This window comes from Mesoplodon mirus, assembly GCF_964341445.2.
Source record: "Mesoplodon mirus genome assembly, chromosome: 19".
Classification (NCBI taxonomy): domain Eukaryota; kingdom Metazoa; phylum Chordata; class Mammalia; order Artiodactyla; family Ziphiidae; genus Mesoplodon; species Mesoplodon mirus.
The window spans coordinates 63,927,884-63,953,050 of record NC_138995.1 but is presented as its reverse complement, the minus strand read 5'-3'; the positions used below and the strand labels follow the sequence as shown (position 1 = coordinate 63,953,050).

At 42.8% G+C, this 25,167-nt stretch overlaps 1 protein-coding gene and 1 pseudogene across 2 annotated transcripts in view; one reads left to right on the top strand and one right to left on the bottom strand.

The window, feature by feature from the left end:
- LOC309794934 (zinc finger protein 671-like) overlaps window positions 1–23,045 on the top strand; it is a 37,502-nt gene extending 14,457 nt beyond the window's left edge. The window contains exons 6-7 of the mRNA XM_082606889.1: window positions 119–660; window positions 20,570–23,045. The gene's annotated coding sequence lies outside the window, so the exon portion shown is untranslated. The remainder of the gene's footprint in view (window positions 1–118; window positions 661–20,569) is intronic.
- Window positions 1,146–12,070, bottom strand: LOC309794844 (renin receptor-like; annotated as a pseudogene). Its single transcript has 2 exons — window positions 12,059–12,070; window positions 1,146–2,279 (listed from the first exon to the last, which is right to left on the bottom strand). The product of its transcript is annotated as a renin receptor-like (transcript).
- Window positions 23,046–25,167: the final 2,122 nt, after the last annotated feature.

The following is a 25,167-nucleotide window of genomic DNA, read 5'->3' as shown; positions in this document are numbered from 1 at the left end:
CTTTAGCCTGCATCCTTTGGAAGAGCAATAAGACAATGTTTAATAGACCCCAGCTATGGATGCATGAACTTTGTGTCATAGTGACAACGTGGTATCATGTGCCCGTTTGGTTTTGCAGGTTTCGGAAACATCTGAAATATTATGACTGTCTCTGTGATCAGCGAAGACTACATTCCATGGAAATCTGGGTTCGTCTCCTTTAAGAAGCGTGAAACCCCGCCCCCGTCCTCAGAGCCTCCAGGGCGGTCTTTCCCAGGAGCCCCCAGTGAGGCGGGGCTTTTCCTGTAGGCGGGGAGCACCGCCCCTTGCTAGGTTCTAGACGCCTGTGAACTGCATTACCCGGAAAAAACCGCCAGTTCGTGGGCGCCCCTGGGCCAATGAAGGCTCAGGAAGGAGTCACTTCCGTTCTAGAGGACGGATCTGGGCGGCTTTTCCGGCGTCGGCTGAGGTGGTTGCAAGTCGGCTGTGTTCACAGGCGGGGAACTTCGCAACGCTGTGAAGGCCAGAGGTCAGGGAGCCAGGAGGGCGCCGTGCCCGCTTCTCTGAGCTTCGTCTGAGGCTCGGCGTGGGCGCCATCCGGCCTGACTCCGTCTTGGGCGGTTGGTGCCGCAGCTTCGCCCACAAACTGCGCTGGCGCCGTCGCAGATGTGTCGGATTCAGGTAAATGCTGCGTCATTCGGGCCCTCCGCCACGTCTTCTCATTCAGCAGTGTCTTATCTGTGTTCTTTTACTAGTGTCCTATAGTTATTTGTACCCCCAAAACTTGGCTTTCCGAAGTTTGAAATATGACCTGCGTGGGGAAAAAAATTGCAGAGAACTTCAGTGTGCGGTTGAAGAAGCTCTGAGATTAATATCCGTTTACCACTCAGGCGGAAATTGCTATATAAATAGGACCTCAGAAGCAGCCTGTGGGGTTCTTCCACAACAATTATCCCCATCCCCACCAAGTTAATGTATTGGCTGCTGTTTAAAATAAGCATTTCCTTTCCTTTTTTTTTTTTTTTTTTTTTAATGGAATGAAATTTATTATATTAAATGGTTATATCAATCAGTATTTGAGCATATTATGGAACCTATATCACACAAATCAACTCACATCAATACTATAATTCACTCTAAAAGAACATCATCACAGGCACACAAAATAGAGAACACAAATCTGCTTTTTTATAAATTCACACTATCTACTTTACACTAAAAGATTTACTATAACGAAAACAGCCGATTTCCAAACCCCTTTTCTAAGTTGGCATAAGGAAAGTTCAATCCATTCGAATCTTCTGGTTTGTCATCCTATAAATGATGCTATCATATCCAGGATCCATGTTCCAAATATTGTAAGAGGTGATAATCACAGCCAAGGCCAAGGCGATCATTATCCAAAGTATCAGGTTGAAAACCACTGGATATTCAAAATTATACTTATATGCGAGGTTATAGGTAGTTGATGGGTCCTTCGCTAGTCTTCCTCGCAAGGGATGTGTCGAACGATCTGACAGTCACTAACTCTACCACTGCATTCCCACCGTAGAGATTGTACATGTCATCTGCAAACTTTTGTAGAGCATCAACAAGGATCTTAGAAGCATCTCTAAATTGTTCAGAGTCTTCCCCGTAACGTTTCCCAATTTCGTCCAACCCTGCCAGCCCCAGTGAGTATAAATCAGGAGAATGATCCTTGGCTAGATGTTTATGTCGAGACAACAGACTTGAAATATCATGTAGCGCTTGCAGTTCGGAAAGAAAAAGCAGACCAACTTCATTGTTCTACTCAGAGAGCTGAGGGGAAGTGAACTGAGAACAGAGTTTTCTTGAAACAGTCGATTGCGGAGCTGTCTTAGTGTTACTGAGAGATCTTCAAAAACCGAGTTTGCCTTCCCCACCATGTACACTCTTTCCTCACTGGGAGCCAACTGTAAAACTACAGGAGTTTCTTCAGAAAATAAGGAGTGAATGGAATTTGCAACGCTGTCAAGACTAAAAGGAACTGCATTTTCCAAAGGGTACGAAATGACACTGCCTGGGGGTAGAGCAAGCTTGTCCACTCCCTTCACCATCACCATAATGGTAGCCCGAGGACGGTGGAATAGGTTACCCACTGCGAGTCCCGGCCAAGAAAGGTCTTCTTTCACAGAGAAGCCCATGGACAATGCAGCCACGTCTGGGATTCGCTCTCCTGGTATGGGCCAATTTCCATCCCGGAAAACAACAGACCCTGGTGATCTTAATATACTGAACTCGTTCCCTAAGACACGGTGCTGGAGAATGCTCCTTTGCTTCTACAGAAGACTGGATTGAAAATTAGAAGACTTCACATTTCACGAAAATTAGGAGACTTTGCAGGTGTGTCAGGTGTGACTACTGAATGTAATAACCTTTCCAAAGATTATGACGAGAAGAAGGTTCAAACAAATAATGACATTTCTTCACTTTAACGATAACTCAGAAGCTCCACTTCCTGATACAGGCGAGCACAATACCGCTGGCTGAGAACCCTCTGTTTCCTGGTGACTGACTCTCCACCCCTCAGGACCAGGCTTTCCTGGTCTGCAACCAGGAGCTGCCAGCTCCAGCTGCCTCTCCCGGCCTCCGCGGGCCCTCTCTCAGGACGTTAAGCCCAGGTTTCTGGCTGCGTGCAGGCTCAAATCTTCCTTTTCCCTAGGAGCGCAGTCTCCCACATCCTGTGGGTTTGCCGGCTTAAAACCAGAGAGCTCCTTTCTTTTCTTGATAGTTTTGCCAACTATGTGGAAACTATTTGACGTGTCTTGTTTAGTTTGCTTGTTTTAAAAGTTTTTTTATGAATGTAATATGTTTTATGATGTGTTTTTCTTTTGCGCAATGTGGTGTGACTTTACCCATGTTTTTCATGCCTATCCCTTTGTGGGAGAAAGAGGTGAAACAGGAGGGAAGGGGCCAGGGCACAGCCTTTGACGGAATGACGTATCCATAGGACTTGACTAAAACAAACAGGTTTGAACCAATTAGGTCCAAGATGGCGGAAGATTTGATTTCCAGTGGATCTTGAGGCTCATTATGCTCCCATTGTAATACATGAGCATGTAAATAACACACCCACCAGCGCCCTGCCAGATCTAAGGCTAACTCTAAAAGGCCAAAAAGCGGGTGGTGGAATTTCCAATTCCTGGAAATACCTGCCCTTTCCCGGGAAGTAGTTGGAATAATCCTCCCACTCAGCCTGTGAAATTACGTAGGACATAAAAAGTAACCACGTCATATTTTGAGGCCCCTCGCCTTCTGAGATGGCCCACACTCTGTCTGGAGTGTGTTCCTCGCTAAATAAGTCCACTTCTTACCTATCACGTTGTCTCATTGAATTCTTTCTGTGAGGAGACTGCAAGAACCTGAGGTTCATTAAGTCCTGAGACCAGGTGTGTGATATCAAGTCCCAGTCTGAGTTGCATGGTTTCAGGGGGACCCCTTGCAGGGCCTGAGAGTGGGCACTTGTGTAACACTCATAAATTAATTGTCCAAGGAGACACACATGCTGACTAAAGCAAGAAACTTAATTGGAAAGGGGTGCCTAGGCGAAGAGCAACCTAGTAGGAAACCCAGGAGAACGGCTCTGCTGTGATGCTCGCAATCTCAGCTTTTATGGTAATAGGGTTAGTTTCCGGGGTGTCTCTGGCCAGTTGTTCTGACTCAGGGTCCTTCCTGGTGGTGCACTCACCTCTCAGCCAAGACGGGATTCCAGCGTGAGGGGGATTCTGGGAGGTAGGCAGGACGTATTTCCTTCCTCCCTCCTTTCGGACCCTCCCAGGTTCTCCCAGTTAGCTTTCAGAGGCAGCGCCTCTTTCTTTATGGGAACTTCCTGTTGTGAGACAACTCAGGCAAGTGGTTATCGTTGTGCCTGGCCAAGGTGGGTGGTTTCAGTTCCCTAACACATGCATTTTCCTTTCTTGTGCTGTATTCTGTAGATACGAGTATATGAGTAAAATGTCTTTATAAGGTCTCCTGTTGAAGGCTCTTCTTTGTTTATGTGTTTCTTTTTTTCTTCTTTTTTTCTTTTTTTTGGTCTACTTTCTGTATTTATAGCCATACCTGCCATCTGTTCTTGTGTATATACAGCATGCATTTGTCTAGCATATATGTTAAAATTATCCTATTTAAATGAACATGTTCACTTTTTAATTGTGTTTTGTTCTTACTAATTTTAACTTAGTTCTTTGAATGAAATTACACATATTTTTCAACTATCCCATTGTTAGATTTTGATACAGACTTATTATACATTACATAAACTCAGTTTTACAGCGTACACACACTTAGAGGGTTTTGGTTTTTTTTTTTTTTTACAACTTTATTGGAGTATAATTGCTTCACAATGGTGTATTAGTTTCTGCTTTATAACAAAGTGAATCAGTTACACATATACATCTGTTCCCATATCCCTTCACTCTTGTGTCTCCCTCCCTCCCACCCTCCCCATCCCACCCCTCCAGGCGGTCACAAAGCACCGAGCTGATCTCCCTGTGCTATGTGGCTGCTTCCCACTATCTATCTACCTTACGTTTGGTAGTGTATATATGTCCATGCCTCTCGCTTTGTCATAGCTTACCCTTCCCCCTCCCCATATCCTCAAGTCCATTCTCAAGTAGGTCTGTGTCTTTATTCCTGTTTTACCCCTAGGTTCTTCATGACATTTTTTTTTCTTAAATTCCATATATATGTGTTAGCATACGGTATTTGTCTTTCTCTTTCTGACTTCACTCAGTATGACAGACTCTAGGTCTATCCACCTCATTACAAATAGCTCAGTTTCGTTTCTTTTTATGGCTGAGTAATATTCCATTGTATATATGTGCCACATCTTCTTTACCCATTCATCCGATGATGGACACTTAGGTTGTTTCCATCTCCGGGCTATTGTAAATAGAGCTGCAATGAACATTTTGGTACATGTCTCTTTTTGAATTATGGTTTTCTCAGGGTATATGCCCAGCAGTGGGATTGCTGGGTCATATGGTAGTTGTACTTGTAGTTTTTTAAGGAACGTCCATACCGTTCTCCATAGTGGCTGTACCAATTCACTTTCCCACCAGCAGTGCAAGAGGGTTCCCTTTTCTCCACACCCTCTCCAGCATTTATCGTTCGTAGATTTTTTGATGATGGCCATTCTGACTGGTGTGAGGTGATACCTCATTGTAGTTTTGATTTGCATTTCTCTAATGATTAATGATGTTGAGCATTCTTTCATGTATTTGTTGGCAGTCTGTATATCTTTGGAGAAATGTGTATTTAGGTCTTCTGCCCATTTTTGGATTGGGTTATTATTTTGATATTGAGCTGCATGAGTTGCTTGCATGTTTTGGAGATTAATCCTTGTCAGTTGCTTCATTTGCAAATATTTTCTCCTATTCTGTGGGTTGTCTTTTCGTCTTGTTTATGGTTTCCTTTGCTGTGCAAAAGCTTTTAAGTTTCATGAGGTCCCATTTGTTTATTTTTGTTTTTATTTCCATTTCTCTAGGCGGTGGGTCAAAAAGGATCTTGCTGTGATTTATGTCATAGAATGTTCTGCCTATGTTTTCCTCTAAGAGTTTGATAGTTTCTGGCCTTACATTTAGGTCTTGAATCCATTTTGAGCTTATTTTTGTCTATGGTGTTAGGGAGTGATCTAATCTCATACTTTTACATGTACCTGTCCAGTTTTCCCAGCACCATTTATTGAAGAGGTTGTCCTTTCTCCACTGTACATTCCTGCCACTTTATCAAAGATAAGGTGACCATATGTGCATGGGTTTATCTCTGGGCTTTCTGTCCTGTTCCATTGATCTATCTTTCTGTTTTTGTGCCAGTAGCATACTGTCTTGATTACTGTAGCTTTGTAGTGTAGTCTGAAGTCAGGGAGCCTGATTCCTCCAGCTCCGTGTTTCGTTCTCAAGATTGCTTTGGCTATTCGGGGTCTTTTGTGTTTCCATACAGATTGTGAAATTTTTTGTTCTAGTTCTGTGAAAAATGCCAGTGGTAGTTTGATAGGGATTGCATTGAATCTGTAGATTACTTTGGGTAGTAGAGTCATTTTCACAATGTTGATTCTTCCAATCCAAGAACATGGTATATCTCTCCATCTGTATCATCTTTAAGTTCGTTCATCAGTGTCTTATAATTTTCTGCATACCGGTCTTTTGTCTCCTTAGGTAGGTTTATTCCTAGATATTTTATTCTTCTTGTTGCAGTGGTAAATGGGAGTGTTTTCTTGATTTCACTTTAAGATTTTTCATCATTTTTCATCATTAGTGTACAGGAATGCCAGAGATTTCTGTGCATTAATTTTGTATCCTGCTACTTTACCAAATTCATTGATTAGCTCTAGTAGTTTTCTGGTAGCATCTTTAGGATTCTCTATGTATAGTATCATATTATCTGCAAACAGTGACAGCTTTACTTCTTCTTTTTCGATTTGGATTCCTTTTATTTCTTTTTCTTCTCTGATTGCTGTGGCTACAACTTCCAAAACTATGTTGAATAAGAGTGGTGAGAGTGGGCAACCTTGTCTTCTTCCTGATCTTAGTGGAAAAGGTTTCAGTTTTTCACCATTGAGGACGATGTTGGCCATGGGTTTGTCATATATGGCCTTTATTATGTTGAGGAAAGTTCCCTCTATGCCTACTTTCTGCAGGGTTTTTATAATAAATTGGTGTTGAATTTTGGTGAAAGCTTTCTCTGCCTCTATTAGATGATCATATGGATTTTCTCCTTCAATTTCTTAATATGGTGTATCACATTGATTGATTTGCATATATCGAAGAATCCTTGCATCCCTGGAATAGACCCCACTTGATCATGGTGTATGATCCTTTTAATATGCTGTTGGATTCTGTTTGCTAGTATTTTGTTGAGGATTTTTGCATCTATGTTCATCAGTGATATTGGCCTGTAGTTTTCTTTCTTTGTGACATCCTTGTCTGGTTTTGGTATCAAGGTGATGGTGACCTCGTAGAATGAGTTTGGGAGTGTTCCTCTCTCTGCTATATTTTGGAAGAGTTTAAGAAGGATAGGTGTTAGCTCTTCTCTAAATGTTTGATAGAATTCATCTGTGAAGCCATCTGGTCCTGGGCTTTTGTTTGTTGGAAGATTTTTTATCACAGTTTCAATTTCAGTGCTTGTGATTGGTCTATTCATATTTTCTATTTCTTCCTGATTCAGTCTTGGCACGTTGTGCATTTCTAAGAATTTGTCCATTTCTTCCAGGCTGTCCATTTTATTGGCATAGAGTTGCTTGTAGTAATCTCTCATGGTCTTTTGTATTTCTGCAGTGTCAGTTGTTACTTCTCCTTTTTCATTTCTAATTCTATTGATTTGAGTCTTCCCCCTTTTTTTCTTGATGAGTCTGGCTAATGGTTTATCAATTTTGTTTATCTTCTCAAAGAACCAGCTTTTAGTTTCACTGATCTTTGCTATCGTTTCCTTCATTTCATTTTCATTTACTTCTGATCTGATTTTTATGATTTCTTTCCTTCTACTAACTTTGGGGGTTTTTTGTTCTTCTCTCTCTAATTGCTTTAGGTGCAAGGTTAGGTTGTTTACTCGAGATGTTTCCAGTTTCTTACGGTAGGACTGTATTGTTATAAACTTCCCTCTTAGAACTGCTTTTGCTGCATCCCATAGGTTTTGGGTTGTCGTGTCTCCAGTGTCATTTGTTTCTAGGTATTTTTTTATTTCCTCTTTGATTTCTTCAGTAATCACTTCGTTATTAAGTAGTGTATTGTTTAACCTCCATGTGTTTGTATTTTTTACAGATCTTTTCCTGTAATTGATATCTGGTCTCGTAGCATTGTGGTCGGAAAAGATACTTGATACAATTTCAATTTTCTTAAATTTACCAAGGCTTAATCTATCTATTACCAAGATATGATCTATCCTGGAGAATGTTCCATGAGCACTTGAGAAAAATGTGTATTCTGATGTTTTTGGATGGTATGTCCTGTAAATATCAATTAAGTCCATCTTGTTTAATGTATCATTTAAAGCTTTTCGTTTTGGTTGATCTGTCCATTGGTGAAAGTGGGGTGTTGAAGTCCCCTACTATGAATGTGTTACTGTCGATTTCCCCTTCTATGGCTGTTAGTATTTGCCTTATGTACTGAGATGCTCCTATGTTGGGTGCATAAATATTTACAATTGTTATATCTTCTTCTTGGATTGATCCCTTGATCATGATGTAGTGTCCTTCCTTGTCTCTTCTAATAGTCTTTATTTTAAAGTCTATTTTGTCTGATATGAGAATTGCTACTCCAGCTTTCTTTTGATTTCCATGGAATATCTTTTTCCATCCCCTTACTTTCAGTCTGTATGTGTCTCTAGCTCTGAAGTGGGTCTCTTGTAGACAGCATATATATGGGTCTTGTTTTTGTATGCATTCAGCCAACATGTGTCTTTTGGTGGGAGCATTTAGTCCATTTACCTTTAAGGTAATTATCGATATGTATGTTCCTATTCCCATTTTCTTAATTGTTTTGGGTTCGTTATTGTATGTATTTTCCTTCTGTTGTGTTTCTTGCCTAGAGAAGTTCCTTAAGCATTTGTTGTAAAGCTGCTTTGGTGGTGCTGAACTCTCAGCTTTTTTTTTTTTTTTTCCTCTCAGCTTTTGCTTGTATGTAAAGGTTTTAATTTCTCCATCAAATCTGAATGAGATCCTTGCTGGGTAGAGTAATCTTGGTTGCAGGTTTTTCTCCGTCATCACTTTAAATATGTCCTGCCAGTCCCTTCTGGCTTGTAGAGTTTCTGCTGAAAGATCAGCTGTTAACATTATGGGGATTCCCTCGTGTGCTATTTGTTGTTTTTCCCTTGCTGCTTTTAATATGTTTTCTTTGTGTTTAATTTTTGACAGTTTGATTAATATGTGTCTTGGCGTGTTTCTCCTTGCATTTATCCTGTATGGGACTCTCTGTGCTTCCTGGACTTGATTAACTATTTCCTTTCCCATATTAGGAAAGTTTTCAACTATAATCTCTTCAAATATTTTCTCAGTCCCTTTCTTTTTCTCTTCTTCTTCTGGAACCCCTATAATTCAAATGTTGGTGCGTTTAATGTTGTCCCAGAGGTCTCTGAGACTGTCCTCAGTTCTTTTCTTTATTCTGCTCTGCAGTAGTTATTTCCACTATTTTATCTTCCAGGTCACTTATCCGTTCTTCTGCCTCAGTTATTCTGCTATTGATCCCTTCTAGAGTATTTTTAATTTCATTTATTGTGTTGTTCATCGTTGCTTGTTTCATCTTTAGTTCTTCTAGGTCCTTGTTAACTGTTTCTTGCATTTTCTCTATTCTATTTCCAAGATTTTGGATCATCTTTACTATCATTATTCTGAATTCTTTTTCAGGGAGACTGCCTATTTCCTCTTCATTTGTTAGGTCTGGTGGGTTTTTATCTTGCTCCTTCACCTGCTGTGTGTTTTTCTGTCTTCTCATTTTGCTTATCTTATTACTGTGTTTGGGGTCTCCTTTTTGCAGGCTGCAGGTTCGTAGTTCCCGTTGTTTTTGGTGTCTGTCCCCAGTGGCTAAGGTTGGTTCAGTGGGTTGTGTAGGCTTCCTGGTGGAGGGGACTAGTGCCTGTGTTCTGGTGGATGAGGCTGGATCTTGTCTTTCTGGTGGACGGGTCCACGTCTGGTGGTGTGTTTTGGGGTGTCTGTGGCCTTATTATGATTTTAGGCAGCCTCTCTTCTAATGGGTGGGGTTGTGTTCCTGTCTTGCTAGTTGTTTGGCATAGGGTGTCCAGCACTGTAGCTTGCTGGTCGTTGAGTGAAGCTGGGTGCTGGTGTTGAGATGGAGATCTCTGGGAGATTTTCGCCGTTTGATATGTGGAGCTGGGAGGTCTCTTTTGGACCCGTGTCCTGAAGTTGGCTCTCCCACCTCAGAGGCACAGCACTGACTCCTGGCTGCAGCACCAAGAGCCTTTCATCCACACGGCTCAGAATAAAAGGGAGAAAAAGTAGAAAGAATTAGTTGAAGAAGAAAGAGAGAGAGAGAGAGGGAGGGAGGAAGAAAGGGAGGGAGGAAGGAGGGAAGGTGGGAGAAAAATTAGAATTAGTTGAAGAAGAAAGAATGAGAGAGAGAGAGGGAGGGAGGAAGAAAGGGAGGGAGGAAGGAGGGAAGGTAGGAAAAAAAGAAAGAAGAAGATAAAGTAAAATAGAATATAGTGTGATAGAATATAATAAAGTTATTAAAATAAAAAATAATTATTAAAAATTTTTTAAAAAAAACACACACAAAAAACAGACGGATAGAACCCTGGGACAAATGATGGAAGCAAAGCTATACAGACAAAATCTCACAGAGAAGCATACACGTACACACTCACAAAAAGAGGGAAAGGGGGAAAAAATCATAAATCTTGCTCTCAAAGTCCACCTCCTCAATTTGGGATGATTCGTTGTCTCTTCAGGTATTCCACAGACGCAGGGTACATCAAGTTGATTGCGGAGCTTTAATCCGCTGCTTCTGAGGCTGCTGGGAGAGATTCCCCTTTCTCTTCTCTGTTCGCACGGCTCCCGGGGCTCAGCTTTGGATTCGGCCCCGCCTCTGCGTGTAGGTCGCCGGAGGACATCTGTTCTTCGCTCAGACAGGACGGGGTTAAAGGAGCCGCTGATTCGGGCGCTCTGGCTCCCTCAGGCCGCGGGGGAGGGAGGGGCACGGAGGCGGGGCGAGCGTGCGTCGGCGGAGGCCGGCGTGACGTTGCGTCAGCCCGAGGCGCGCCCGTGCGTTCTCCCGGGGATGTTGTCTGTGGAGCCCGGGACCGTGGCGGTGGCGGGCAGCACAGGCTCCCGGGAGGGGAGGTGTGGAGAGTGACCTGCGCTCGCACCCGGGCTTCTTGGTGGCGGCAGCAGCAGCCCCAGCGTCCCACGCCCGTCTCTGGGGTCCGCGCTTTCAGGCGCGCCTCGCGCCCGTCTCTGGAGCCTCCTTTAAGCAGCGCTCTGAATCCCCTCTCCTCACGCACCAGGAAACAAAGAGGGAAGGAAAAGTCTCCTGCCTCTTCGGCAGCTCCAGACTTTTCCCCGGACTCCCTCCCGGCCGGCCGTGGCGCACTAACTCCCTTCAGGCTGTGTTCACGCCGCCAGCGCGCTCTGACGGAAGCCCGAGCCTCAGCTCCCAGCCCCGCCCGCCCCGGTCGGTGAGGAGACAAGCCTCTCGGGCTGGTGAGTGGCGGTCGGCACCGGTCCTCTGTGCGGGAATCTCTCTGCTTTGCCCTCCGTACCCCTGTGGCTGCGGTCTCCTCCGCGGCTCCGAAGCTTTCCCCCTCCGCCACCCGCAGTCTCCGCCCGCGAAGGGGCTCCTAGTGTGTGGAAACCGTTTCTCCTTCACGGCTCCCTCCCACTGGTGCAGGTCCCGGCCCTATCCTTCTGTCTCTGTTTATTCTGTTTTCTTTTGCCCTACCCAGGTACGTGGGGAGTTTCTTGCCTTTTGGGGGGTCTGAGGTCTTCTGCCAGCGTTGAGTAGGTGTTTTGTAGGAGTTGTTCCACGGGTAGATGAATTTCTGGTGTATCTGTGGGGAGGAAGGTGATCTCCGCATCTTACTCTTACGCCATCTTCCCGAAATAGCCCCCTTGGGGTTTTTTAAAAATAATTTTTATTGGAGTATAGTTGATTTACAATGTTTTGTTAGTTTCAAGTGTACAGCAAAGTAAATCGCTTATAAGTATACATATATCCGTTCTTTTCTAGAGTCTTCTCCCATATAGGTCATTACAGAGTACTGAGTAGAGTTCCCTGTGCTATAAAGTAAATCCTAATTAGTTATCTGTTTTATATATAATAGTATATAATATCAGTAATAATAATATACAATATCAATCCCAGTCTCCCAAATTATCCCCCCTCCCCGCTTTCCCCCGGTAACAAGAAGTTTGTTTCTACGCCTGTGGCTCTACGTCTGCTTTGTAAATAAGCTTATTTCTATTATTTTTTGATTTTTCATCATCTGTCTCTGTCTGACTTACTTCACTCAGTATGACAGTCTCTGGGTCCATGCGTGTTGCTGCTGACGGCTTTGTTTTGTGCTGTTTTATGGCTTCTTCACCCCGTGTGTATATGTACCACATCTTTACCCGCTCCACCATCGGTGGACACTTAGGTTGCTTCCATGTCTTGGCTGTTGTCAATTGTGCTGCTTGTGTCTTTTCAGATTGTGGTTTTCTGTGGATATATGCACAGGAGTGGGATTGCTGGATTATATGGTACTTCTATATTTTGTTTTTAAAGAAACCTGTACACTGTTCTCCATAGTGGCTGCACCAATTCGCATTCCCACCAGCAGTGTCGGAGGGTTCCCTTTTTTCCAAATCCTCTCCAGCATTTATTATTTGTAGACTTTTTGATGATGGCCATTCTGACTGGTATGAGGTGGTTCCCACTGTAGTTTTTATTTACATTTCTTTAATAGTAGTGATGTTGAGCATCTTTTCATGTGCTTTCCGCCTATCTGAATGTCTTTGGAGAAATGTCTGTTTAGGTCTTCTGCCAACTTATTTATTGGGTTGTTTGTGTTTTTTTGATACTGATCTGCATGAACTGTTTGATTATTTTGGAAATGAATCCCTTGTCAATTGCTTCGTTTGAAAATACTTTCTCCCATTTTGTGGGTTGTCTTTTTGTCTTGTTTATGGTTTCCTTTGCTGTGTACAACCTGGTAAGGTTAATTAGGTTCCATGTGTTTATTTTTGTTTTTATTCTCGTTACTCTAGGAGGTGGGTCAAAAAGGATCTTGCTGTGATTTATGTCATAGAGTGTTCTGCCTATGTTTTCCTCTAAGAGTTTTCTAGTGTCTGGCCTTCACTTAGGTCTTTAATCAATTCTGACTTTATTTTTGTGTATGGTGTTAGGGAGTGTTCTAATTTCATTCTTTTCCTAACACCACTTATTGAAGAGACTGTCCTTTCTTATTTTACATTCTTGCCTCCTTGGTCATAGATTAGGTGACCATAGGTGTGTGGGTTTATCTCTTGACTTTCTATCTATCCTGTTCCATTGATCTGTATTTCTGTTTTTGTGCCAGTACCAAACTTTGGGTTACTGTAACTTTGTAGTATAGTCTGGTGACTCAGGGAGCCTGACTCTTCCAGCTCTGTTTTTCTTTCTCAAGGTTGCTTTGGCTATTTGAGTTCTTTTCTGTTTCCATACACATGGTAAAATTATTTGTTCTAGTTCTGTGAAAAATGCCATTGGTAATTTGTTAGGGACTGCACTGAATCTGTAGACTGCTTTGGGTAGTAGAGTCATTTTCACAATATAGATTCTTCCAATCCAAGAACATGGTCTGTCTCTCCATCTGTTTATGTCATGTTTGATTGCTTTCATCGGCATCTTACAGTTTTCTGAGTACAGGTCTTTGGCCTCCTTTGGTACATTTATTTTTATTATTTTAATAAATTTATATATTTATCTTGGGCTGCATTATTAGGTCTTTGTTGCTCCACGCGGGCTTTCTTTAGTTGTGCCGAGCAGGGGCTACTTCTGCATGGTGGTGCGTAGGCTTCTCGTTGCAGTGGCGTTTTTTTCTTGTTGCGGAGCACAGGCTCTAGGCATGCAGGCTTCAGTAGTTGTGGTATGGGGGCTCAGCTATTCCACGGGATGTGGGATCTTCCCGGACCAAGGTTTGAACCCACGTCCCCTGCATTGGCAGGTGGATTCTTAACCACTGCGCCACCAGGGAAGCCCCTTAGGTAGGTTTATTCCTAGGTAGTTTATTCTTTTTGTTGCAGTGGTGAATGGGATTGTTTCCTTAATTTTTCTTTGATCTTTTATTGTTAGTGTATAGGAATGCAAGAGATTTTTGTGCATTCATTTTGTATTCTGCAGCTTTACCAAACTCACTGATGAGCATAGTAGTTTTCTGATACCTTAGGATTTTCTCTGAGTAGTATCATGTCATCTCCAAACAGTGTTAGGTTTACTACTTCCAATTTGCATTTCTTTTGTTTCTTTTTGTTCTCTGATTGCCGTGGCTAGAACTTCCAAAACTATTGGCAGGAGTGGACATCCTTGATCTTAGAGGAAATGCTTTCAGTGTTTCACCATTGAGAATGATGTTAGCTGTGGTTTTGTTGTATATGGCCTTTATTATGTTGAGGTAGGTTCCCCCCTGCCAACTTTCTGGAGAGTTTTTATCATAAATGAGTTTTGAATTTTGTCAAAAGCTTTCTCTGCATCTATTGAGATGATCATATGGTTTTTATTCTTTAATTTGTTAATACGGTGTGTCACATTGATTGATTTGTGTATATTGAAGAATCCTTGCATCCCTGGGATAAATCTTACTTGATCGTGGTGTATGATCCTTTTAATGTGTTGTAGTCAGTTTGCTAGTATTTTGTTGAGGGGTTTTTGCATGTATGTTCATCAGTGATATTGGCCTGTAATTTTCTTGTGTGTGGGTGGTATGTTTGGTTTTGATATCAGGGTGATGGCCTCACAGAATGAGCTTGGGAGTGTCTCTCTTCTGCAGTTTTTTATAGGTGTTTTCTTTTTAAATGTTTCATAGAATTCTTCTGTGAGGCCATCTGGTCCTGGCCTTTTGTTTGTTGGAAGTTTTTTTCTAAATCAGTTTTAATTTCAGTACTGATCGTGGTTTGTTCGTATTTTCTTTTTCTTCCCGGCTCAGTCTTGGTAGGTTGTACCTTTCTAGGAATTTGCCCATTTCTTCTAGGTTGTCCATTTTATTGTGTATAGTTGCTTGCAGTAGTCTCTTAGGGGCCTTTGTATTTCTGTGGTGTCCGTTTTTATTGATTTGAGCCCTCCCCGTTGTTCTTGATGACTCTGGCAAGGTTTATGTTTTCAGAACAACAGCTTTTAGTTTCATTGATCTTTGCTGTTATTTGCTTTAGGCTCCCGGACACGTAGGCTCAGCGGCCATGGCATCTTCCCAGACCGGGGCACAAACCTGTGTCCCCTGCATCGGCAGGCGGACTCTGAACCACTGTGCCACCAGGGAAGCCCTCGAGGTAGTTTTTGATTGTCTCTTTCATGTATTCAGTGATCCATTGTTTTTTAGTAACATGTTATTTAGCCTCCATGTGTGGGTGTTTTTTTTAATAGTTCGTTGTGTAATTTATTTCTAATCTCATATGCAAAAGGTACTTGATATGATTTCACTTATCTTAAATTTGCCAAGGTTTTCTTTGTGGCCCAGGATGTGTTCTATCCTGGAGAATGTTCTAGGTATACTTGAAAAGAATGTGTATTCGGTTGCTTTTGGATGCAGTGCTGTTTAGATATCAATTAAGGCCATCTTGTCTAATGTGTCATTTAAGGCTTGTTTTTCTGTATTGATTCTCTGGATGATCTGTCCATTGGTGTAAGTTGGGTGTTAAAGTCCCCCCATCATTGTGTTGCTGTCAATTTCTCTTCTTATGGCTGTTAGTGTTTTTTGCATTATAGATTTGATCCCTTGATCATCGTGCAGTACTTCTTTGTCTCTTGTAATAGTCTTAAAGTCTATTTTGTCTGATATGAGTATTGCTACTCCAGCGTTCTTTGGATTTCATATAGGCAATTTGTTTTTTTTTCTTCTTCCCATGGCTTGAGGGATCATAGTTCCCCAACCAGGGATGGAATCCAGGCCCTTGGCATTGAAAGCACGGAGTTCTAACCCCTGGACTGCTAGAGAATTCTTGTCATTTTCTTAACTGTTTTGGATTTGTTTTTGTCTGGTTTTTTGTCTTACCTTCCTTTTGATTTCATCTCTTGCGTTTTGATGATTATCTTTAGTGTTGTGTTTGGGTTTTTTTTCTTTTTTTGAACCTATTGTAATTTTTTGGTTTGTAGTCTGCATGTGTTTTTTTTTTCTTTTTGGCTGAGTTGGGTGTTTGTTACTGTGTGCGGGGTTTCTCTAGTTGTGGCAATTGGGGGCTACTCTTCGTTGCAGTGTGCAGGCTTCTCATTTCCATGGCTTCTCATTGCACAGCATTGGCTCTAGGCACGTGGTGCCAGAGTCCAGCTCCAGCGAGTCCAGGGATACCCGAGGGATGGATAGTATCGGCAAAGGAAATAATTCTATTACACTTCTTAAAGTATCAGCATTGCATGTTTCTCTTTCTCATGTCTTTATTCTTATTCTGTTGTTTACAATCACAGGTTTATATATTGTAGTTGATTACATTACCAGGTACGTGGCCAAACAATCTTAGCACAGTCAAACCTCAAAATATTCTATAAAGATTTTTTTTTAAAAAAATCCCCTAGTTTCTAGATGTCCTATTAAAATATTTCCCCAAGTTCCCATTTAATCACAGGTTATTTCTTAGTAATCAAGCCAAGCAATTATAGAATTATTTTAATTATAAAAGTTGGAGCTACTTGTTCCTATTTCTCTTCTTGCACGGGCAACCTTTTACAATGGTTCCACGAAAATATTTACAATATACCCTGCATGCCCTTTCTCGTTTCCTTCACCTGAGACAGTGTTTTCTCCCTATCCTGGCAACCAATTCTGCTCTAGTCATTTGCTTTTCTATAATTAATCTTCCTTTATAATAGAACCATAAATTTCCTATGTCATCAGGAACTGCGGCCCATGGCCATAATTCCATACTAGAGGGTGTTTTTCATAAAAACATCCCCTTAGTTCCAGGCTCTTAATTCTTTACCCATTTCCCCGGGGCTTTAGTGGGTACTTCCCGTTCTGTGGTAGTTTCAGGAGGGGGAGTCCTAGAGGAATTCTTCTTTCACGTGGAGCAACATCCCCCCAAAATTGCCCCTATATTTAAATCTATTATCATAAAACATAACAACAGAGCTGTAGTCCACCTTCCTGGCATGGCGCTGCCTTGCAGTTTCGCCTTCCCTTGCTCATGACTTTGTCATGGTGCAATGGCTCCAGGATGGCTTCCGACAATGTGGGCTCAGTAGTTGTGGCTTGGGGGCTCTAGAGTGCACGCTCGGTAGTTGTGGCGCACAGGCTTACTTGCTCCGTGGCATGTGCGATCTTCCCGGACCAGGACTCGAACCCGTGTCCCCTTCATCTATGTGGTTTTTATATAGCAGTCTATATACACATACAGGATTGTTTTAAGGTGCTGGTGTCTTAATTTCAAATGCAAGTCCCATTTCCTGCATTTGTATTCTCCTCATGGTTGCTGTTTTGATATCATATTTCGGCTGTGGATGATTTCCTTCTTTTACTGTTTGTTTGCCTTTACTGATGAGCTTTCCCTTTTGTGGTTTTCTTGTTTCTAGTTGTGGCCTTTTCTTTTCTGCCTAGAGAAGTTCTTTTAGCACTTGTTGCAAAGTTGGTCTGATGGTGCTGAATTCTCTTTGCTTTTGCTTGTCTGTCTGTAAAGCTTTTAATTTCTCCATCTAATCTGAATGAAAGCCTTGCTGGGTAGAGTATTGTTGGTTGTAGGTTTTTCCCCTTTCACCACTTTAAATATAAATATATTGTGCCACTCTGGCCTGCAGAGTTTCTGTTGAAAAATCAGCTGATATAGTCTTATGGTTATCATTCCTTTTCTATGTTATTTGTTGCTTTTCCCTTGTTGCTTTTAATATTTTTCCTTTGTGTTTAATTTGTATCAGTTTGATTAATATGTGTTTTGGTGTGTCTCTCCTTGGGTTTATCCTGTATGGGACTCTGCACTTCTTGGACTCAGGTGAGTGTTTCCTTTCCCATGTTAGGGATGTTTTCGGCTATAATCTCCTCAAATATTTTCTCAGGCCCTTTCTCTTCTTCTGGGACCCTTATAATGCAAATGTTGGTTCATTAATTGTTGTTATTTCCACCACTGTCATCCAGCTCACTTAGTTCTTCTACCTTAGTTATTCTGCTATTGAATCCCTCTAGTGTATTTTTCATTTCAGTTATTGTATTGTTCATCAACTCTCTTTTAAACATTTCTTGTATCTTCTCCACCTCTTTCCCTTCTTTTTCTGAGATTTTGAATCATCTTTACTATTATTACTCTGAGTTCTTTTTCAGGTAGATTGCCTTATCTTCTATGTGATTGTACTCTTCAAATAATGCTTATGTATTATTTTATTCATTTTTGGCTGTGTCAGGTCTTAGTTGCAGCACACGGGCTCAGTTGCCCCACCACGGTATGTGAGATCAAACCTGCATCCCCTGCATTGGAAGGCAGATTTTTAACCACTGGACCACCAGGGAAGTTCCTGAATAATACATATTTTAGTGGAAAATCATAAATGATTAAGTTATCTTGTTAAAATACTTGTTTTAAGGATGATAAAATGAATCATTGTAAGTGTAAAAAGTTATAATGCTTTATGAATCCCTAGCAAGATGTTAAGAACTCAAGAAGGTATTTCTGTGTTTCTACAATGTGGATGGACTAGAGGTCAAGTCCTATTGCTTGTTGCAGTTCTCTTAAGTTTAAAGAGTCAGCACTGATGCCCAGTTATCCCCAACTGCTGGAGGCCAAGCACTTTTACTGATTCTGGCAAGAAACCCCTTTTTCAGAGAGTCATTTTCACTGTGAATTCAGTAAATTGTGGTTCATGATCTCTACCCCTGGAGAAGAAAGCTAGTAGGAAATTACAGATAGTCTCTCTGAACAGGTATGGAAAAAAAATGGATATATCAAAGAATATGGTGGATAAGTATAAAAAGTATATATTCTTGAATCCTATTATGTAATGTTAGTGTAATCCCAAATTGGAATTTAATCTATGGATTATGTAAGGTGGAGGTTTTTATGAAATAATAATTTTTAATATAACCAAAGTAAAATTTGAAAAGAACCATTTCCTCCCCAACACAATCCCTTATTCTTCTGGCTCACTGGGCTCCAGTCACACTAGTAGCCTCGTGGATGCTGCTCATACACACCAGACATGACTCTGATAAAGAGGCTTTGCACTTGTTTGTGCCACTTCTGGACAGCCTTTTCTCAAGGTATCCACATGACCTTATGGCACAACTCTGTAACATTTTTGCCCTTTTACATGCCTTATTTTTCTCTTGAGTATTTGTCTTTGCCTGAAATATTCAGTGGTTCACTCATTAATGTTTCACATTCAGCAGAACCACTTATGGCCCCTACACTGGTGTCAGGTGTCTTTGTGGACTTGGTGTCTGCAGACCCTAGGTTTTATGGACAGATTCCCATTTTTGGCAGCCAGTGGACTGAGACATGAAAGGTTGTCTTAGTAATGGGGCTACTACATACAAATGCTTGAGGATGTGATTGAGATGGGAGTGCTCTAGGACTTGTAAGTCTTTGTTAGCAACCGGTAAGGACAGAGAGCAAGGGAGCCAGAGTTAGAACGGTAGCACGAGGTTTCTGTTCTGAGAATGATGGCAGACATGTAATGTATGAGGAGGTCCACTGAGTAATATGCATGTGGGGAAAGTGTGTGAAGTAACTGCCCCAGGCCCTAGTACTAGAAGTATAAGAGAGAAGGATGGGGCTACGTTTGCTTGTGTCTGGGAGACATGATAGTGGGTACACTCAGGCCGTTGTCTTGGAGGAAAGGGCCCTGCATACCAGGCTCACAGATTAGATGGTATCTATCTGTCCACCTGCCTGTTGTTGCTCAGGGTTGTACATACTGATCAAGGAAGCATGAAGAGTTATTGGACCCCACTGTCCTCTATGTCACGGAGCTGGGGTGGATGATGAACCCAGAGTGAGTACAGGCTAGGGTTAGAAGTACTTAGGGGTCCTGGGGAGAGAGGCTGCTTATGTACACACCTGTCCCCGTCATCACAGGGGCTCTGTGACCTTTGAGGACGTGGCTGTGTACTTTTCCCAGGAGGAATGAATGGAGGCTTCTTGATGAGGCCCAGAGACTCCTGTACCGCGATGTGATCCTGGAGACCTTTGCCCTTGTTACATCATTGGGTAAGGCCCTCCCACCTATCCCAGCGTCCTGGGCAGGTCTCTGCCTTTCCCCTGTCTTCCAAGGACAACTCTGTTCTTTTCACGGCTAGACAGTGGGCACATCTCTATTACTGCTTCCTTCTCATCTGTGTTGTTGATGCCAAGGCTGAGTGCGTACAACCTCCTTTCAGAAGTATCCCCAGTACCAGCAGCTCTGAAGTTTTTTCAGTGAAGTTTTTCTGGGTCATAAGACTTGGAGTTAGTTCAGTAGGTTCCATTAGTCTCTGCCACTCCCTGCTAGGTTGACTCTGTAGACCCATGCACCTCTGTGCACCAGGTTCTCTCCCCTTCCAGCTGATATTTCCTGGGCCCTGACTGTACCAGGAATTGTTGGGATCCAGCATGGTCACTGGTTCATTTTGCAATACTGTTTTTCTTTCCTGAGGTTTTTTTGGGGGGATTGGTTGTTCTCCTGGGCTAGTGGTGACATGCTCACTTGTCCTGTCTTTCCCTTAGGACTAGGACTTGCATTTTCTAGGTCCCATGTTGTTGTCCAACTGGAGCTGGGAGATGAACCCTGGGTACATGACGGAGTGGACATGACTCCAAGCCCCAGCATGAGGGGCTCAAAGTGGGCTTGGCTCCATTGATTTGGCATCAGGGGTTCAGATTATATATCAGGATCATAATCCTGTGCCCCACAGTGTTTTGGTGCCAAAGCCAGTGACTCTGTACCTCATTTCTGTGTGCACTCCACCCATCATTGTGTCATTTCTCTGCTTTCAGGTTGTTGTCATGGAGCAGAGGTCAAGGAGACATCTTCTGAGTAGAATGTTTCTGTAGAAGTGCCACGAATAAATACTTCAGAGACCTGGCCATCCAGAAGTCCTGTCCCTGGAAGATGTGTAGCCTGGCCTTAAACAGTAAGCTTGCATCTAGCTGAAGACCTGGGAACAATTCCTGGCCAGAAACTGTGTGTGTCAGGTGTGAACTTTCACCCGCACAGTGGAGGGAAACTCTTTAGAAGAGACATGGGTAAGGCCTTTATGAGGAGCCACATAGTCCATGCATCCAAGAACTCTTTCAACATGCCAGGAGGCTGGGAAGGATTTTGCCTGGTAGCTCTAGCCTTCTCCAACCCCAGGTCACTCCACAAAAGGATGCTGACTGCACAGTGGTGTTTCACAAAGTGCCATAATTCTTCAGCCAAAGCACCCAGCTTACTGAACACCAAACAGGTCACACCACAGAAAAAGACCACAAGTGCAGCAAATGTAAGAAAGCTTTCAGCCAAAGGGTCTCATCTGGTGACTCATCTGTCACCAGAGTTCACCCTGGAGAAAGGCCTTCAGATGAGATGAGGAGAGCAGCAAATGAGCCGTCTCCCTATTTAATACATCATACTGAATAGGCTCTGTGAGCAACCATCAGTGGAAGTTGAACGCCGTACATCTGAACAGCCCTAGCGTGCAGATTGCCTGTGAGTACGAGGTTAGGAAGCTTTTCAGGAGCTATGCTCTGTCACTGTGAGCTTCTTACCTTTTCCAAGTGGCAGATCCCCGTACTAGGGCTCAGTCATCTAAGGGTGATCAGGGTAGGTAGCCTTTTGTGCTCTTGTATCCCCCTGTGCACTTGGGTTTTGTCATTCTCTTCCAGCAACTGGCTAGGACAGGACAGAGGAACCGGTTTTGTGGGTATTCCAAACTTAGTATATACCTCACGGGGTGGTATCATGGCAGAGAATAGTTTTCACTCCCGTTCTGGTCCATTTTGCATTGTTGTCCAAGGCCTTCTGGGGAAGAGTGCAGGGCTCTCTGTGGGACTAAAACAGGGAATTATAGGGAGTGAGAGACTACCACAGAAGAAGGAATAAAATACAAAGTTGCATTCATGTATGTTCCCATCACTGTGGCTGTTTTGCATTAAGGTTTTTGCAGAAACCTCCTGAGCCCCAATCAATCAGTGTCAGACTGAATAACGTAAAGGTTTTAGGATTCCCTCAGCATCTGCAAATAGTTTATCTCAAGGCCATTTGATGCATAGTGAAAACAATGGGGAATGAGCATGGAAATCGCGTAGTACAGGCATGTGATTTTTAGGACCCAGGCAGAGTTCTTGGATACTTAAGTGGAAACACTTTTCAGGGACTCTCCCCTAGTGGCACGGTGGTTAAATAAGAATCCACCTGCTGCAGGGGCCATAGGTTCAAGCCCTGGCCTGATCCCACATGCCTCAGAGCAACTAGGCCCTCTGTGCCACAACTACCAGAGCCTGTGCTCTGCAACAAGAGAGGGCCACCACAATGAAGCCCACACACCACAACAAAGAGTAGCCCCCCTGCTCACCACAGCTAGAGAAAGCCCAGGCGCAGCAACAAGCAAAAATAAATTTTAAAAAACCTTTCGTTGCTCACCAGTCTTCATTGCTACTGCTACAGAATCCCTCCCATGAGGTAAGGAGTCAGGGATGGGGTTAATGTGTGGTTTGCCAGAGTTCTACTGCAAAGGAGAGCCAGAGTAAGATTCAGGGGGATCCTTTGCTCCTGCAAGGCACATGGTACACCACCACCCCCACAAGGAGCCAAAATTTAATTGAGCTGTATAGGGTATGCATTGAATTTGAACTTAATAAGATGTACAGCTTGATTAAATTTTAATACATGTAAACCCCCAGAACCATCATAATTGTCATAATTACAAACATCCACCATCACTGCCACACCAACCTTCAGACACCCCCCCAACTCTCCCAGGCAACTACTATTTGATTTCCTTTTTTCCCATTCAATTAGTGTTTTCTAGACTTTTAATATCGTTTCATATTCTAATTTTTTTTTGGCCACATCACACACCATGGGGCATCTACCCCAACCAGGGATCAAACCTGTGGCCCCTGCAGTGGAATACAGAGAGTCTTACCCCCTGGACCAGGGAAGCCCCTGGTTTCATATTTCAAAATGAATGAACAGGGTTGTAGCCTTTTTTGCATTCTCACCGTATAGGAAACCTTCCATCCCCTGTGTTCCTCACCAGTAGTGGGTTGGTATGGTCACTGTTTTGAACATTACCAGTTTTAAAAGTGTGGATACAGGCCTCACTGTGGTCTGATGCCTTTCCCTAGTGATTCATGATGTTGAACATTCCTTGTTCATTTGCCAGGTGATTTTCTTCTATGATTAAATGTCTTTTTTTTAGTGTGGAGAGAATAAAAAGAAATGTGTTGCAACTTGATTTTTCTCAGTGACTTTGCTGGCTGGAATAAACGTTTAGTGCCCCACGTGTAGCCCTCATTATTAAACATAGTTTTTCCATTACTGAAGTCTAGACACCTACTTAAAAAAAAAAAACCAATTATTGTGTTTGCCAATTTCCCTGGTATGAATACTGCAACTGTGGGGAGTTTCATACTGTGAACAGGAGGTTTATAACCAGAGGTGCAAGAAGCCAAACACTGGGATGTCAAAGCTTGCAGGAGAGGAATTTCACTCACAAGGCAGCAAGCCAGGAGACAAAAAAGTCTCACAACCCCCTTCCTGGAGGTGAGGTGCTGTAGGGGACAAAGAGGCAGGGTGGTCCTAGGTGGGGGGAAGGGGAATTAGAGTTTAGTGTACAGGTGTATCTGCATTACAGGCTTTCTGTTCTTCACGCATAACTGGACAAAAGCTGACTCCAAGTTCCTAAAAAAACAACTGAGGCTCCCTTTCCTACAGTGACCCCACCCTGTCAGAGGTGTTATCTACAGTGGGGGACTTCCCTGGTGGTCCAGTGGTAAAGAGTCCACCTTCCAACGTAGGGGATGAGGGTGATTCAATCCCTGGTCAGGGAACTAAGATCCCACATGCGGTGGGGCAACTAAGCCTACATGCCACGACTGCTGAGCCCACTCCACAACGAGAGAAGCGAAACCTACATGGCCGAACTAGGGAGAAAGCTTGGAGCACATGCAAAAGTAGGAGAAAAAACCCCACCCACGTGAGCTTAACCAATTAAGGCAGTTCACAAGCAGAGGGGTTTTGACATGCTATTGTTCCCTTTTCTATAATTCCAGCTCAAGAAGTGTTAGTCATCAGCTTCTGTTAACCCTATGGGGCACAGTTTCAAGGTCATCCAAGGTGGACTTAGGAACCACATGCAGTAGCACTCCTTTCTACTATTCCCCTATACGATGCCCATAAATAAGGTTGAGAACATAGATAATAAATACCAACATATGCTAAAACAAGGGTACGAGTTTTGAGCATTTTTACTTGACCTGTATAAAGGATTACCATCACAGGCCTGCGTTGTCCATCTGTATTCATTCCAAAGAAACGTTTGGCAGAGTGGCCCAACTCTTGGGAGGTAACTTCTAAGCCCTTGAAACATTTGGACTACTAAATAAGAGTGTTTCACCCGGGGCCTTGTGCCATGCTAGCTAATTTATACTAATAACTTGACATACCAGTGGTAGGGGAGCCTTAGGGTCTCTAGCAGTTTGACATTCAGAGAAGCTAGAGCGTAAGTTCAGCCACACAGGTGTCCCTTGTGCATGACATATTAAAGAAAAACCCTGTATAACACCAGGTCTTGTGTGAGGTCCCCCTGTTAGCAGTACACTTCATATTGTCACCCACAGATGCTGAGACCTAAGTGAGGGCAGAGGAAACTGGCAATGTGGTCGGTCTCTCTATGACTTTGTCCTATTGTGCCATCTCTCCTGCTTTTCATCTGTATCCTTTCACTGTAACAGACCATTAGCCCTTAATTCATAGTAGCTTCTCTAACTTCTGCAAGTGTGGATAGCGATTTATTCAACCTGAAGGTGGTCTTCTACATTCCAGAACGTAATTGTGCTTTTTAAAAAGCTTTGTTACGTATAATCGACTTAAAAATAAAATGCATTTTAAGTGCAGGGTTTGAAAAACATTGGCACAGGGTTACACTTCTGAAACCAGAAAAGTTTTCTCCTGCCATTTGTAATTAACCCCCCCTTTAGCCTACAGAATTGATACTAGAAAATACTCTTCCTTCTTGCAATCGGTGGTGTTTTAGGATTTGCCAGGTTTCTCAATTTCACCTGTATTGGATCTGATACTGTTTGACACGGTGACCAATGTTGGGGAGATAATAAAACAAGACCTCCACAAAGTAGAGAAAAACATACTTTGTTCTATGAGCACAAACTAAACTGTGATGCACGTCACAGACAACCTACTAAAGACATTGTAAAGACAGAAACCGCACCCATTCATGATACACCAAGCAGAGCCCACTCAACGCAAGCACCAAGATGAACACTCACTTGCCTTCAGGTGAGAGGACTTGACTGCCCCCCATTTGTTAGTTTTATCCTAAATGTGCCTGGGAATTCAAGTGATGCTCTGCCGGAGCTCTTCACCTTTATCC